Source organism: Bubalus kerabau, chromosome 10 (assembly GCF_029407905.1).
Source record: "Bubalus kerabau isolate K-KA32 ecotype Philippines breed swamp buffalo chromosome 10, PCC_UOA_SB_1v2, whole genome shotgun sequence".
NCBI lineage: Eukaryota > Metazoa > Chordata > Mammalia > Artiodactyla > Bovidae > Bubalus > Bubalus kerabau.
In genome coordinates this window covers 18128990-18143366 of record NC_073633.1, presented here as the reverse complement: position 1 = coordinate 18143366, position 14377 = coordinate 18128990, and the positions used below count along the sequence as shown (strand labels likewise).

General features: G+C 42.8%; 1 protein-coding gene across 44 annotated transcripts in view; it reads right to left on the bottom strand.

Moving 5' to 3' along the window:
- Positions 1–14377, bottom strand: part of LOC129620936 (uncharacterized) — a 97746-nt gene that overhangs the window by 66410 nt on the left and 16959 nt on the right. For 13 of the 44 annotated variants that reach the window (XR_008698931.1, XR_008698923.1, XR_008698915.1 and 10 more), the window contains one exon: positions 9430–9651. The exons of 22 other annotated variants lie outside the window; for them this stretch is intronic. The gene's annotated coding sequence lies outside the window, so the exon portion shown is untranslated. Of the gene's footprint in view, positions 1–9429; positions 9676–14377 lie in introns of those variants that run through there. 9 more of the 44 variants (XR_008698932.1, XR_008698906.1, XR_008698910.1 and 6 more) reach the window with 2 other exon arrangements.

Genomic DNA, 14377 nt, shown 5'->3' with positions numbered 1-14377 from the left:
CCAGAAATAAACAGGTAACATTAAGAGTTAGACACACACCTGCCGTACAGTACATCTCACCTACTCCTATGTACTTACCCAAGGGAAACAGAACACATGTCCACACACAAAATATTACGAACATTAGGTATAATCATGGGATCTATTTTAATAGTAGTTAATAGGCTGTTCTAAAGCAACGCTATTTATTAGGCTTTTGTGCTTTGATGGATCCTCAGCTTAACATGGCTATTTCATTCAGCCTATGATTGTAGATGAAACTCACAGAATACATTAAAGTATTATTTGAGCAAAAACAATATAACTACACTAAGAGGAATCAAAATGAAATGGAAAATTCAATCATGATCCACTTTTTCTGACAAATCAACTCATTTATTTTCCCTTGTTCCCATCTGGTACTTGTCTGCATGCATAAAACATTTTTACATAGTTGTAAAACTGCAATTTTGCATTCAGCTTTTGAAAAGCAATTGTAATATTGAAAACTGTTTTCCATATTGCTACTTAGTCTTCACAATTGTTTTTAAATGACCGTGTTGTTTATTTTGTGGGTCTACTATTCTATGACATTTCTCATGTAGATGGACATCTACATGTGTTTTAAAAATGTTCTACTAAGAAAGAATGTGGTAATATCTTCATGTATAAAAAGTGTTCTCTCTGTTTGATTACTTCTTTGGGATAAATTCCTACAAGTGACATTATTGGATCAAAACATGAACATTTCCATAGTTCTTAAAATATACTGTTAAATGGATTTCCATTCATTCACCAAATATTTATTGAGCACTTTCTTCTGATCAGACACTGATTAATCACTGGGGATGCAATAGTGAAGAAGAACATACAATCTACACTCATGAGTCCTACCCTCTAGTTAGGGAGACAGACTTGATCAGATTATCACAAATGGATAAAATTATAACTATGCTAAGCATTACTAACGGAGAAGGCAATGGCACCCCACTCCAGTACTCGTGCCTGGAAAATCCCATGGGTTGGAGGAGCCTGGTAGGCTGTAGTCCATGGGGTCGCTAAGAGTCGGACACGACTGAGCGACTTCACTTTCACTTTCATGCATTGGAGAAGGAAATGGCAACCCACTCCAGTGTTCTTGCCTGGAGAATCCCAGGGATGGGGGAGCCTGGTGGGCTGCCGTCTATGGGGTCACACAGAGTCGGACACGACTGAAGCGACTTAGCAGCAGCAGCAGCAAGAATCACTAAAGAGAGAGACATGAAGCTATAAAAGTATTTTATGGTAGAATCCTACTTTGCTTGGTGGTTAATGGAAGGATTTCCTAAGGAAAAAGTGATTGATTTGGGGAGTAAGGATGACTAGGAGCTAATCTGAATGAAAGAGAAGAAAGAACATTCTAGACAGAGAGAGTAGCAAGTACAAATGCCTTTTGGCAGACCTAAGGAAACCACAAAGGCTCGAGCTCAAATAACTGGGAGAGCCTAAGGCAAGACCAGGCAGGGCCTGTGAACCATCAGAAAGGTGTTGGTATTTATCCTGAGAGCCTGGGACCCCTGAACTGGGTGTGGACTTTGAAACACTCACGTTGGGTGTAGTACATAGGGGGAAGGACTTTGAGAAGGGATGGTGGTACCAACAAGCAGCTGTTGTGGTGGTCAAGCTGAAGGATGATAATTGCTTAGATAATGTAAATAGGGAGAGAAATGGAGTTTAAGTGGACACATTTAGGAAATATTGTGGAGGTAGGATTGACAAGACTTGGTAGTTGATTTAAGATGTGCGGGGAAGAGGAAGGAGAAGGGTATCTGAGGGGCAACTGCTTGACTTCTGGTGTTAGGAATAGGATGAACTGCAGTGTGGTGCCCTTCACAGATCCAGAAAAAAATGAAAGAGGACCAGTATTAGGTGACATTATACATAAGGAGTTCAAGGTGTTTTTGAGATAAGAGGATCTGTCAAGTGAGCAGCTGGACCGTGGGTCTGAGACTCAGAACAGAGTTTGGTTTACAGCCATGAACTTATGAGTCATCCACATACAGATGGTGACTAAAGCCACAGGTATGGATGAGCTTGCCCAAAGAGAAAGGTTGAGGGTGAGCAAAGTCTAGACCAGGTAAGTGGGGAACTTTCACTTTCAGATGGAGGGAGACAGCTGGCTAAGGAGACTGAAGGGAACGTGGGTGGAAAGCCAGGAGGACATGATGTCATGGAAGCCAAGGGAAGAGGGGTAGAGGAAGGAGAGAGTGGTCGCCAGTGTCCAACGATGCTGAAAGGTCCTAGCAAATGACTCACAATCAATGGCGACCTTGGCAAGACCTGTCATGATGGAGGGAAAAACAGCCTGGATAAATGAATGGGAAATAAGGACACAGAGAGAGCATGTCCACACAGACCTTTCTAGAAGTATGGCTGAAACAAGGGCCTAGGTAGCTGGAGGAAGCGGGGTGGAAGCCTGAGGTATGGTTTTTATTTCTGTGTTTTATTTTCATAAGGAGGGCTTGTGTGTATGTTGAACACTGGTGAGAAAACTTGGTCACTAGCAAGAGAATGAATTTCAAGGGAGAAGTGACAAGAGACAATAAGGTCCCTGAGCAGATGGGAGAGGATGAGGTTGGAAACACAGGTAAGGGGACTGACACTGGGCAGGAGAAGGGACAGCTCTCCTCCCATAAGAGGGCTGTACTCATTCATACAACATCCAACAAGGACTTGGTAGGGTCCAGCATTTGGTTTAATGATCTGCTACTGCTGTCTTAAAACTATTAATAATTTTTGAACCAGAGACCCTGCATTTTCAGTTTGTTCTGAGCCCTGAAGATCTTGCAGCTGGTCATGCCTCCCACAACGTGGGAGGCACTCCTTTCCCCCAGAACTCACCAGGATGAAGCATAACCATCTGAACCTTTTGGCCATGACTGTTCATTTAATCAGTGGAAATGTGCACCTCAGTGGTTTCAATTTGCATTTCTTTGATTACTGGCCAGGTTGACTGTGTTTCCTCATGTTTGTTTACTAACCATACTTCCTTTTGTGTGAACTGCCTGTGTCCTTGGCCCATTTATGATGTTTTTAAATGCCAAAACCCAGTTTCCTCTGTGGGAATAAATCTCCAATTTATCAAAATGCACAGAGAGAGTTTCCTGCAGAAGCAGTATGGGCTTTCAAGAAGGCAGGCCCAGGCCAGGAGTAAAACTCCTTCGTATTGTTAGAATCCCACTGGTTTATGTACACAGTGGTCTTTCAACCAAGTACTTTCCCATCTAGGGTCTCCCTTCACCTTCTGAGGCAGGAACTCACCATCCTGTGCTTTGCCTAGGCTCCTCCTCCTGCCTGGAGGGCGCCTTTCCCCTTGACTTCCCATGACCAGAGCCATAGCGTTCTATCCATGCTGATCCAGTCAAGTATGTATATATCACATTTTATTGTAATTGTTGATTTCACATCTGTTTCCCATTCTAGGCCATGAGCTCCTTCCTGCTATAGACCATATCTTCTCTCTCACTTTCCCTCTCTCTTTTTTCACTCTTTCTGTCCTCATCCTCCATGCCTCACAGGGTGTGTACATACACCAGGCACTCAGCTTCTGTTGACAAGTGAATGGAATCAACCAATGAATGGTTTGTATATGAAGCTCTCTGGACTACTTGCACCTCCTCCTCTGCAACTCTTTCACCCTTGACCACATCTGAGCCCCGTGTTCTGCCTGGGATACCAGCTTTAAGGAGCGAGAGTCCCTGAAAACAAGGTCCTGAGAGAACAAGGGAACTGCAACACTGCCATCAAGTATGTGAAAGGCTGTAGGTTCCTCATCCTCATGGAGGGGCAGGTGGGTGGGACACCAGGGCTAAGTTTCCTCTGGGCACACCAGGGCTAAGGTGTGAGCAAATCCAGCTAGGCCACTAGCTGTGTGATCAGGGCAAGGGGCTTAAGTTGCAAGTTTCTGTATCCACCAGAAAGGACTAGCTTTCCAGGGTGTTGGGAGGATGAAATGAGATGAAATGCGAAAACTCACAGCCAAGTTCATGGTGCATACTAGGTACTCACTCACTCCAAGTTGGTTAGAAAATTGCCCTTTAGGGCTTCCCGGGTGGTTCAGTGGTAAACAATCTGCCTGTTAATGCAGGAGATGTGGGGTCGATCCATGGTTCAGAAAGATTTCACATGCTGCAGAGCAACTAAGTCCCTGAGCCACAACTACTGAGCCTGTCCTCTAGAGCCCAGGAACCGTAACTACTGAGCCCATGTGCTGCAAGTACTGAAGCCCACACACCCAAGAGCCCATGCTCCCCAACAACAGAAGGCCCTGCAATGAGAAGCCTGAGCGCTGCAATGAAGAGTAGCTTGTGGTCTCGGCAAGAGAAAAGCCTGCAAAGCAATGAAGACCCAGCACAGTCAAAAGAAAAAGAAAATTGTCCTGTAAATACCTTTAGTTAGCACTGAAATCAATGAATGGAAGATGCAAGAAAAGAAAGATTTCAGCTAGAACTTTCCAACAGGCAAGGCTGTTGATGGAAGGAGCTCCATGGAGGAAAGTGAGTTCCCTGTCAATAGAGATATGAACATAAAGACTAGGATATTGTGGGGGGTTTCAGGCATCACAACACAGGTTGGACTAAGTGATCTGTAGGCTCCCATCCAAACTTGAGGAATTTGGATTCTGTGACTGATAAGTCCAATGTAGCAGACATCTGTTGGGTGCCACCAAAACATCTGTTTTCCTCTTCTTTCCCAAAAGATCTCTGGCCTCCTCACTAAGCCCATCAGTTTATCTTATTCCCCAGCCACAGAAAAGAAACTGGTTCAGAAACAGGCATTTCAGGCCAAGAAGATACAAGGAGGTGTTTGCTTAAGGCTCTGGAAAAGAACAGTCCCCTCTTATTTATAGGAGCTACCAAACAAAGCTGGGGCGGGGGGTGGGAGACAGAGAGACAAGGCTTAGGATAGGGTTGTCTGATAAAATATAAGACACCCTGAGGAATTTGAATTTCAGATAAACAACAAATAATTTTTAGTATAAATAGGTCCCAAATGTTGCATGAGACATATTTATACTAAAAAAAAAAATTCATTGTTAATCTGAAATTCAAATTTCAGTAGACAGCCTGTAGTTCTTTCTTGCTAATTCAGACAACCCAATGATTCCATGGAAGGCAGAGAAGAGAGACAGAAAGAAACTGGATTCTTAGTGCCATATTTGAACCACTGGATGAAGCTTTGTCTGAACCTCACACTTCTAAAATTTCCAGGTACAAAAATCAATATGTTCTTTCTGTTGTTTAACTAGATTTGCATCTAGTTGTTGGTTCCTCAGAACCTTCCTTAACCTAATAGATTGATCAGAAGCTGAAAGCTTTGATCTTATTGGCAAGCAGATTTCCTTAGGAGAAGGCTTGCTTTGCACCCTTTGGTTAGTCTGGTTACCCTAGTCAGGAACCTCTGTGTGGTTCCATCCCTTCTTATGATGTTAATTTTATGTCTCAGCTTGACCAGGCCACGGGGTGTCAGATATTTGGTTAAACATTATTCTGGGAGGGTATTTCCAGATGCGATTACCATTTGAATGAGTACAACTAGTAAAGCCGTCCTCAACGTGTGTGGACCTCATCCAATCCCTGGGAGACCTGAATAGAACAAAAAGGCAGACTAAGGGAGAATTTGCTCTCTCTGCCTGTATGTAAGTAGGACTATACAATGGAATGTTATTTAGCCATTAACAGGAATGCATTTGAGTCCATTCTATTAAGATGGATGAACCTAGAGCATATTATACAGAGTGAAGTAAGTCAGAAAGAGAAAAACAAATACCATATATTAATGCATATATATGGAATCTAGAAAAATGGTACTGATGAACCTATCTGCAGGGCAGCAATGGAGATGCAGACACAAAGAACAAACTTGTAGACACAGTGAGGGAAGGAGAGGCTGGGACGAATGGAAAGAGTAGCATGGAAACCAAAGGGGCCGACAGAGGATGAGATGGTTGGCTGGCATCACCGACTCTATGGACATGAGTCTGAGTAAGCTCCAGGAGTCGGTGATGGACAGGGAAACCTGGCGTGCTGCAGTCCATGGGGTTGCAAAGACGGAGCGACTGAACTGAATGTAGAATAGACAGCCAGTGGGAATTTGTTGTATGATTCAGGCAACTCAAACTGGTGCTCTTTCATACAGACGGCTAACAAACACATGAAAAGATGCTCAACATCACTCATTATCAGAGAAATGCAACTCAAAACCACAATGAGGTACCATCTCACGCTGATCAGAATGGCTGCTATCAAAAAGTCTACAAACAATAAATGCTGGAGAGGGTGTGGAGAAAAGGGAACCCTCTCCACTTTTACACTGTTGGTGCAAATGAAAACTAGTACAGCCGCTATGGAGAACAGTGTGGAGATTCCTTAAAAAACTGGAAACAGAACTGCCATACAACCCAGCAATCCCACTGGTGGGCATATACACCGAAGAAACCAAAACTGAAAGAGACACCAATGTTCATCACAGCACTGTTTACAATAGTCAGGACATGGAAGCAACCCAGATGTTCATCAGCAGATGAATGGATAAGAAAGCTGTGGTACATATACACAATGGAATATTGCTCAGCTATTAAAAAGAACACATTTAAATCAGTTCTAATGAGGTGGATGAAACTGGAGCCTATTATACAGAGTGAAGTAAGCCAGAAAGAAAAGTACCAATATAGTATATTAACGTATATATATGGAATTTAGAAAGATGGTAATGATGACCCTATATGTGAGACAGCGAAAGAAACACAGATATAAAGAACAGACTTTTGGACTCCATGGGAGAAGGCAAGGGTGGGATGATTTGAGAGAACAGCATTGAAACATGTATATTACCATATATGAAATAGATTACCAGTCCAAGTTTGATGCATGAACCAGGACACTCAAAGCCAGTGCGCTGGACAACCAAGAGGGATGGGATGGGGAGGGAGGTGGGAGGGGGGTTCAGGATGGGGGGGACACATGTACACCCATGGCTGATTCATGTCAATGTGTGGCAAAAACCACAATATGGTAAAGTAATTAGCCTCCAATTAAAATAAATAAGTTCATTTAAAAAAACAAAACTGGTGCTCTGTGATAACCTAGAGGGGCAAGATGGGGTGAGCGGTAGGAGGAAGGTTCAAGTGGTGGGGTACATAGGCTCATTCATATAGATGTATGGCAGGAACCAACATAATATCGTAAAGCAATTATCTTCTTAAAAATTTATTTTTAATCCTCTTAAAAATGTATTTTTAATTGGAGGATAATTGCTTTACAATATTGTGATTGGCTTCTACTATATATATATATATATTTTTTTTTTTTTTAAGTGGGACACTGATCTTCTCCTGCCTTTGAACTCAAACCCATGCTTATACCACTGGCTATCTCTCAGTTCTCAAACCTTTTAGACTGGAATTATACCTTGGGATTTCCAGGGTCTCCAGCTTGCTGACTGCAGATCACGGGATTTCTCAGCTTCCATACCGCATGAACCAATTCCTTATTATACATATGTATAGCTGTATATGTATATCAGTGTGTATATATCTATGTATGCTATATGTTTATGAAGTGAGTGAAGTGAAAGTGAAAGTTGCTCAGCCGTGTCTGACTCTTTGTAACCCCCATGGACTATACAGTTCAGAATATTGGAGTGGGTAGCTGTTCCCTTCTCTAGGGGATCTTGCCAACCCAGGGATCCAACCCAGGTCTCCCGCATTGCAGGCAGATTCTTTACCAGCTGAGCCACCAGGGAAGCCCAAGAATACTGGAGTGGGTAGCCTATCCCTTTTCCAGCGGATCTTCCCAACTTAGGAATCAAACCAGGGTCTCCTTCACTGCAGGCAGATCCTTTACCAGCTGAGCTACCAGGCATACAGATGGATGTTCTATATCTACATGTAACTACGTAGTGCTAAGTTGCTTCAGTCGTGTCCGACGCTTTATGATCCCATGGACTATAGCCCGCCAGACTCCTCTGTCCATGGGATTCCCTAGGCAAGAATACTAGAGTGGGTTGCCATTTCCTTCTCCAGGGGATGTTCCCAACCCAGGAACCTGCGTCTCCTACATTGGCAGGCAGGTTCTTTACCACTAGCGCCACCTGGGAAGCCCAGGTATATTACATAGTCAAAGTATATGCTATATATATCTACATGAATATGTTGAATAAACATATGTATGTAGGGACTTCCCTGGTGCTACAGTGGCTGAGACTCCAAGCTCCCAATGCAGGAGGCCCCAGGTTCGATCCCTGGTTAGGGAACTAGATCCTGGGTGCTTCAACTATAAGATTCCACATGCCACACCAAGATTGGAGATCCCAAGTGCTGCAACTAAGACCCATAACAGCCAAAGAAATAAGAAACAAGAAGACCATTTGCATATAGATATCTATAATATATATATTCTATTAGCTCTGTTTAACCAGAGAATTCAGACTAATCCACTTCTCTACTCAGACCAACATCCCTGCAGACCCTCACTAGGTTAACTCTGTCTTTATTTTTAGGACAGACCTTTACGAGAAGCACAGTTCTGTCTTCAGCATCCTCTCCTCCCTCCCGAGCGGTCTGAGTGGATGCCAGCTCCCTCCGAGAAGTTGCGAAGCCGTTACAAGCCGGTGGGTGCTGCAGCCTCGGCCCTGCACACAGACTGCCCAGTGTCTGCCTGGCTCCAGGGCAGGAGAGAGCTGTCTTGGGACTGACAGAAAACTGACCAGCTTGTTTATCTTTGGGACCAGAAGAAACCAGCTCCTTTTCATTCTCAATGGCCAGGCTTGGAAATCCAGCTTGCCAGAAGCCGTCCTTTGGGGAGACTCTGGCCAGGGCATTAAAGAGGCAGGACTTTGCTGGAAATTGTGCTCGCTGGCCAAGGCCAGGTGGAAAGATCAATCTGGGCTTTATGAATTAGTCCCTTCATTTTTCTGGGTCTGCTTTTCCTCATCTGGAAAACAGATTGGACCATGAGGCTGCACACTGGGTACCAGTCAGGGCCCAGGGGGATAACAGGGGATCCCAGTGACCAAGCCCTGGGCTTGAGGCAGGGGTTGGGGCCAGGGCAGGAGGTATAAGCCAGGGGTGAGGCAGACCCAACTACAAGAGCAACGGCTGCAACCTTCAAATCAGCTCAACTCATGGGAACAAGCTAGGCCCAACTGCACTGCTTTCAATAGCCCCTGTGACCCACCCCCCTTTATGTCTGACCTTACTATGCCTGACTCCTAACCCTCAACTCCATTTACACCCCACAGAGGTTGCACTTCATATGCAGGCACCACGGTCACAACATCCTGCCTTCTTCAAGGACGTCGATGGAAAGCTGCTCCTTCAGCCCTTCCTGCTTTGGTCCTCCTCAGGTAGGAGAGACCCTATGCTGGTGTATTAGTAAGGCATAGCTGCTGTCGAAAACAGGCCCCGACGTATAATGGATAAATAGGAAGTTTATTTCATGTCTCATCTAACAGTTCAGGGCGGTCCTAATTGGAGTTCAAGGGTGGCGAGTGGGGACGGGGCCATCCTCCAGGCAGTCAGAGACTTCGGCTGGTGGCAGCTGTGTCATCTTTAAAGCAGCTTCCAAATTCATGCTGGGGGATCACCGTCAGATGACCCAGGGAAAGAGTATAGAAGGGTTTTACTGGTCAGATCTGGAAAGAAGACACATGTATCACCTGGCATTGATTACTACTATGCTGCACGGCCTCACCCAGCTACAAGGATGGAGTCTGCTGTGAGCCCAGGAAGACGAGGAAACAGTTTGGGTGAAGAGCCGGCTGGTTTCTGCCATGTCCGACTTCAGCCCTTTGGGATCTTCGCAACCTGGGCTCGTGGCTCAAGCTGGCTTGGATGCTGGGCCCAGCCCAGAGTTCCTGAAAGGCCTCCCTATGGGAATGGGAGTGGGTTGGGATTTCGGGAAGTGCTGTTTCTATCTCAGGTGGATTAAGTGGCAGGATGTGGCACCCACCGCCATCACCTTCTCCAAACATCATCACTGACCACATGCCTTCCAGGCCTAAGGAATTGAGTGTCCCCTGCAGGGAGGAGAGCAGTGAGGACGAGCTCACTGGTGAACTCATCGGAACCTCGGGAGGTGTTTCTCAGCCCCATGGCTCTGACGTCGCTATGGAAACCAGTGTGTGGGTGTATGTGAAGATGATCACACAAAACAATCACAATAATGTGGAAGTATTATCCCCATTTCACAGATGAGAAAACTGAGGGTCAGGGAAACCAACTCTTGTAGGTGCAAATTGTAAGCCAGGGTTTGAAAACAGGTCATCTGACTTCATGTTCTGTATTTCTCTCCCTGTATCATGCTTCTTCCTTCCTTCTCTCACTCATGTGTCTTTAAGTCTATTCAAATGCCAAACTCCCCATGAAGCCTATTGCTTCTGTCTGAATCTCCATTGGCCTTCCTCTGTGTCTCTTCTAAGTCAACCTTGTATTAGGATATTTTGTGCATATCATGTTCCTCTGTAAGCCTCTTGAGGGCAAAGACTACATCAATTTCACCTCTGAATCTCTCCCTCCTGAATTTATATACATAGGTACACACACACACAAATATCCATTCAGTGAATGAATACTTTAGTCACAGAATTCTTGAATTCGGTTAAATGGAAAATCTAAGCCAACTATGAAAGAAAGATCAAAGGACGATTTATAGTAAACCACACACTCGCTCCTGTATTTTTTCTTCACACCCTGTTCCCTTCTCTCATATCCTGGTTTTCCCAGGCGGGCTTCCATGGGGCTTGGCTCATTCACTCTGGCTAGAGAATTTCCTAACATTCTGTTTATTAGTAGTAATAGCAGTAGGACTATTACTATGAATAGCTGAGATTTACAGAACCTCTAAATGGCATCTTCCTTGAGTGCAGAGACTGTGGAGACCCTTGGCCCTGGCTCAGGTCTGGCCCACTCAATATTTTCTTTTGTTTTAATTGAAGTATAGTTGATTTACAATGTTTCAGTTATATAGCAAAGTAATTCAGTTTCATATAAATATATATATATTCTTTTTCAGATTCTTGTCTATTATTACAAGATATTGAATACAGTTCCCTGTGCTATACAGTAGGCCCTTGCTGTCTACCTATTTATATATACATATGCTTTTAATATGGCTGCCCAGGGGGCTCAGTAGGTAAAGAATCTGCCTGCAAATGCAGGTGATTCCAGTTCAGTCCCTGGGCGGAGAAAATCCCCTGGAAGAGGGCGTGGCAAACCACTCCACTATTCTTGCCTAGAAAATCCCATGGAGAGAGGAGCCTGGCAGGCCACAATCCATAGGATCTCAAAGAGTCAGACACAACTGAAGTGACTGACCATTCATGCACACATACTTTCAATATGTGGGGTCTTTTGGATAAATAGGCCTGTTTATTGCCAGGCATGTGCATCAGACTCTCTAAATACATTAACTTTCAAAACTACCCAGCAAAGAAACTATATGCAAATAAAATGGACAACTTGGAAGAAATGGACAAATTCTTAGAAAAGTACAACTTTCCAAAACTCAACCAGGAAGAAATAGAAAATCTTAACAGACCCATCACAAGCATGGAAATTGAAACTGTAATCAGAACTCTTCCAGCAAACAAAAGCCCAGGACCAGACGGCTTCACAGCTGAATTCTACCAAAAATTTAGAGAAGAACTAACACCTATCCTACTCAAACTCTTCCAGAAAATTGCAAAGGAAGGTAAACTTCCAAACTCATTCTATGAGGCCACCATCACCCTAATACCAAAACCTGACAAAGATGCCATAAAAAAAAAGAAAACTACAGGCCAATATCACTGATGAACATAGATGTAAAAATCCTTAACAAAATTCTAGCAAACAGAATCCAACAACATATTAAAAAGATCATACATCATGACCAAGTGGGCTTTATCCCAGGGATGCAAGGATTCTTCAATATACGCAAATCAACCAATGTAATACTCCACATTAACAAATTGAAAGATAAAAACCATATGATTATCTCAATCAATGCAGAGAAAGCCTTTGACAAAATTCAACATCTATTTATGATAAAAATCCTCCAGAAAGCAGGAATAGAAGGAACATACCTCAACATAATAAAAGCTATATATGACAAACCCTCAGCAGACATTATCCTCAATGGTGAAAAATTGAAAGCATTTCCCCTGAAGTCAGGAACAAGACAAGGGTGCCCACTCTCACCACTACTATTCAACATAGTTTTGGAAGTTTTGGCCACAGCAATCAGAGCAGAAAAAGAAATAAAAGGAATCCAGATTGGAAAAGAAGAAGTAAAACTCTCACTCTTTGCAGATGACATGATCCTCTACATAGAAAACCCTAAAGACTCCACCAGAAAATTACTAGAGCTAATCAATGAATATAGTAAAGTTGCAGGATATAAAATTAACACACAGAAATCCCTTGCATTCCTATACACTAACAATGAGAAATCAGAAAGAGAAATTAAGCAAACAATTCCATTCACCATTGCAATGAAAATAATAAAATACTTAGGAATATATCTACCTAAAGAAACAAAAGACCTATATATAGAAAACTATAAAACACTGGTGAAAGAATCAAAGAGGACACAAATAGATGGAGAAATATACCATGTTCATGGATCAGAAGAATCAATATAGTGAAAATGAGGATACTACCCAAAGCAATCTATAGATTTAATGCAATCCCTATCAAGCTACCAACGGTATTCTTCACAGAGCTAGAACAAATAATTTCACAATTTGTATGGAAATACAAAAAACCTCGAATAGCCAAAGCAATCTTGAGAAAGAAGAATGGAACTAGAGGAATCAACCCTCTTGACTTCAGTCTCTACTACAAAGCCACAGTCATCAAGACAGTACGGTACTGGCACAAAGACAGAAATATAGATCAATGGAACAAAATAGAAAGCCCAGAGATAAATCCACACACCTATGGACACCTTATCTTTGATAAAGGAGGCAAGAATATACAAGGACAAAAGACAATCTCTTTAACAAGTGATGCTGGGAAAACTGGTCAACCACTTTAAAAGAATGAAACTAGAATACTTTCTAACACCATACACAAAAATAAACTCAAAATGGATTAAATATCTAAACATAAGACCAGAAACTATTAAACCCCTAGAGGAAAACATAGGCAAAACACTCTCCGACATAAACCACAGCAGGATCCTCTATGACCCACCTCCCAGAATATTGGAAATAAAAGCAAAAATAAACAAGTAGGATCTAGTTAAAATTAAAGCTTCTGCACAACAAAGGAAACTATAAGCAAGGTGAAAAGACAGCCTTCAGAATGGGAGAAAACAATAGCAAACAAAGCAATGGACAAAGAATTCATCTCAAAAATATATAAACAACTCCTGCAGCTCAATTCCAGAAAAATAAAAGACCCAGTCAAAAAGTGGGCCAAAGAACTAAATAGACATTTCTCCAAAGAAGACATACAGATGGCTAACAAATACATGAAAAGATGCTCAACATCACTCATTATCAGAGAAATGCAAATCAAAACCACAATGAGGTACCATTTCACGCCAGTCAGAATGGCTGCGATCCAAAAGTCTACAAGCAATAAATGCTGGAGAGGATGTGGAGAAAAGGGAACCCTCTTACACTGTTGGTGGGAATACAAACTAGTACAGCCACTATGGAGAACAGTGTGGAGATTCCTTAAAAAATTGGAAATAGAACTGCCATACGACCCAGCAATCCCACTGCTGGGCGTACACACTGAGGAAACCAGAATCGAAAGAGACATGTGTACCCTAATGTTCATCACAGCACTGTTTATAATAGCCAGGACATGGAAGCAACCTAGATGTCCATCAGCAGATGAATGGATAAGAAAGCTGTGGTACATATACACAATGGAATATTACTCAATCATTATAAAGAATACATTTGAATCAGTTCTAATGAGGTGGATGAAACTGGAGCCGATTATACAGAGTGAAGTAAGCCAGAAAGAAAAACACCAATACAGTATATTAATACATATATATGGAATTTAGAAAGAAGGTAATGATAACCCTGTATGTGAGACAGCAAAAGAGACACAGATATATTGAATAGTCTTTTGGACTCTGTGGGAGAGGGCGAGGGTGGGATGATATGGGGAAATGGCATTGAAACATGTAAAATATCATATGTGAAACAAATCCCCAGTCCAGGTTTGATGCATGATACAGGGTGCTCAGGGCTGGTGCACTGGGATGACCCAGAGGGATGGGATGGGGAGGGAGGGGGGAGGGGGGTTCAGGATGGGGAACACGTGTATACTCAATGGCAGATTCAAGTCAATGTATGGCAAAACCAATATCATAAAGTAAAATAAATAAATTGATTTTTTAAAAAAACCTACCCAGCA